Raw genomic sequence first — 3,193 nt, forward strand, 5'->3', positions numbered from 1 at the left:
CAGAGTAACAAGATTACAGAAGATAGCATAATGTGATTGCAAGAGGTATGGTCTCAGTAGATTAAAGCATACCAAATTAAGTGTCATTAGAGTTTTGAAAAGGCAGCTTTCTTCCTTCCTTCCTTCCTTCCTTCCTTCCTTCCTTCCTTCCTTCCTCTCTCTCTCTCTCTCTCTCTCTCTCTCTCTCTTTCTTTCTTATTTGTGTATTTATTTATTTATTTATTTATCCTGTTCAAAAAGTTTTATTTTTACTTGGTCCAAGACTTAGGAGAGGCTCGGGGCAGTTACAAAGCTGCCTAGTGCCTTTAGAGATTCATTCAGGTAGAGGTCTTGTGATTGGCTGCTGCAGAGCAGAGGAGGGAGCCCCTTGGAAGGTGAGGAGGCCTCCTAGAGAGTGAGGCGCTCAAAGACACACAGAGATAGTTGGAGCACACCTGCCTGCGCTGGTTGTGGCCCCGCCAGCCTACGGAGATTGGTCAGGTGGTTGTCCATCTTCTTGATGAGCTTCACCTCTTTATCCAGGAAGTGGCTTTCCAAGAAGTCACAGAGATGAGGGTCTGTGCTGGCAGAACCCAGGGCATGCATATCCAAGAAGGCCTGGTTCAGGTTCTTCTCCAGGGCTAAGGCAGTTTCCATGGTCTCCTGGGGTTTACCCCACTTGTCTTGAGATGGCTTCTGTATACCCTGGAAGAGTGTGAGGCTCCCGAGTTCATTCTGAAACTTGAGGAGACACTCGGTGCCCTTGATGCTTCTCTGCCAATTTAAAGAAGTGGCCTACACCTTCCAGAGCCATGTCATCCCAATCAAAATCATAGCCTAGAGCGGTAGGTGTAGGAAGCCTGCAGGTGCGAGTTGACCAGGTAACAGGGCAGTTTCTACTTTGGTGGAATAATTCTGATGAATCTGAGAGGTCATGGCTGATCCGGTGTATGCGCTAACCACGAAGAGACAGTGCAGACTGGTCCGAAGGCGGCAAGGAGATGGTCCCGGGGGCTGCGACTGGAGAGACTGTGAGGTGGCTGGAAGCTAACAAAAAGGGAGTCCTGGGTCTGTTCAGTCCAAACACTGTTGAAGCAAGATTCACGGGACCTCCAAGGCACTGCTCTCCAGCACCAGTTTCTTAATGTGAGTTATGAGCAGGTGGGAAAGGGTAACTGAAACAGGTCACACATGGCTGAAGTAGTTTCCATGTGACAGTCTTGACCAAGGGGTGCCAGGCAGACATTTCAAAGCATTTACACCCAGATTCACGACTTGGATGTCTCAGCTTTTCAACTGTGGTGACCAGGGATAGGTATGATAGGAACACAGTGTGCAGGGACATAGAGTCCTGCGTGGAGAGTTCCCCTGTAGAACAGTCTTGCCAGTCCCATGAACAAGAAATCAACTTTTGGACTATTAGTTTTACTGGAGACCGAGTCTTGCTGTACAACCCAAGTTTGCCTTGAACTTAGAATCCTTCTGCCTTAGACCTGCTCCACTAGACCCAGAAATTTTGGATTTTTGAACATTTCACACGTAACCCTAGAATAGCCTGTAATCCTAACAACAACAATTTATTTTGTTTTTTATTATCTGTATGGAAGAAGGCTAGGAGAGGGTACCAGATACCTTGGAGCTAGAGGTACAGGTAGTTGTGTTTTCCTTATTGTAAGAAAGCCTGTAGCGGTGTCTGCAGAGACTCCTGCCACAGCTCAGCTGTGAAGGGCTCCTGGGCTCCATGTTTGGTCTGCTGCTGGTGGAGCTGCTCTGGGAGGCTGCGGAGACTTTAGAAGTTAGACCAGGAAGCTGGTCACTGGAACTAGGACTTTTGGTGATGCTCTCCTTTGGCACGCTTGTCTTTGTTACCCTTGTGACAGTTTTGTTGGCTTCCTCTTATCCATCATTGCTCAGTGCCTTGTGTGGGCAGGACATCATGGTGTCATTGCTCAGTGCCTTGTGTGGGCATCATGGTGGTGGGAATGGATAAGTAGAGTACCTGGCAGACCCCGTAATCATTCCTGCCCCCCAAGAAGTGACGGCAAGGGTTCAGATACAGGCTTCCTCATTTATTGCACGAACCTGTCCAAATTACTTATGTTCTTTTAGGCTCTTACCTCACCATAGACAAGAGCTAGTAACAGAGATGTCAGCTAGTGATCATTTTTCATAACGTACTCGGAAGTGTATCTTGAACACACACAGCGATGGCTGCTTTTATCATTAGAGTTTGGAAAGTCAGAATAAAAAAAAGAACGAGTGTTTAATGAGTTGGAGGGAGGACATAAAAGGTTCCTGTCTCTAGTCGCTTGTTATTATCCCTCATGTTCTAACTGCAGGACTGAAGCAAAGCTGCAGGGTTCCTTGTCTCGGTTAGGTTTTCACTGCTAGGATAAACACCATGACTGAAAGCAACTTGGAGAGGGAAGGGAGGAATTATTTCAGCTCCTAGTTTATAGTTCATTATGAAGGAAGTTGGAGCAGGAACCCAGGGGAGGAACCTAGAGGAAGGAACTGAAGCAGAGGCCATAGAGAAATGCTGCTTACTGGCTTGCTTAGCCTATGTTCTTATACAAGTCAGGACCATCTGCCCAGGGGTGGCACCATGGTGGGCTTTCTTACATCAGTCAAGAAAATGCCCCCCTCACACACTTGCCTTCAGTTTTCTCAACTGAGCTCTGTTTTCCCAGATGGCTCTAGCTGTAACACGTTTACCAAAAATGAGCCTGTGGTATGACTGTGCACATGCATGCACAGAGGAGTGGTCTGGGATGCTACTGCCTGCCTGTGCAGTGTCTAAAGCCTACTGTTGCTATCAGGTGCTCTGCTCAGCAACAACTGAGCAGAAAAGATAAGAAATAAGATGTCATTCTTTTCCATGTATTTAGATGAGATGGGTGGGGAGCACTTCTTGCTACCTCGGAGTTTAGCAACAATGGCCTGCAGAGGACCGTGCCTGCAGGTCATTGTTACTAAGCTCTGCTTTCCCAGAGCCCTTGGAGGCGAGGGCAGAGGGATGGTTTCTTCCTTGTCAGTTGCCTTGACACTCTCAGGATGCAAGAAGCTGAGATCTTCACTTAGCAGGGAACCTTACAGATCTGCTTGCTTCTAGTTACTTCCAAGTGTGTGTTGAGGAGGGGTGTTGTAAGGAGTGGGTTGATTGTCTTTGTTGGGGGGTTCTGTCTGGACCTGTAGCCAAGTGTTTCTACAGAGT

The 3,193-nt window shown here is 47.5% G+C and overlaps 1 pseudogene; it reads right to left on the reverse strand.

Moving 5' to 3' along the window:
- Positions 1 to 387: 387 nt before the first annotated feature.
- Positions 388 to 915, reverse strand: LOC110299373 (annotated as a pseudogene).
- Positions 916 to 3,193: the final 2,278 nt, after the last annotated feature.

Source organism: Mus caroli, chromosome 7 (genome assembly GCF_900094665.2).
Source record: "Mus caroli chromosome 7, CAROLI_EIJ_v1.1, whole genome shotgun sequence".
Taxonomy (NCBI): domain Eukaryota; kingdom Metazoa; phylum Chordata; class Mammalia; order Rodentia; family Muridae; genus Mus; species Mus caroli.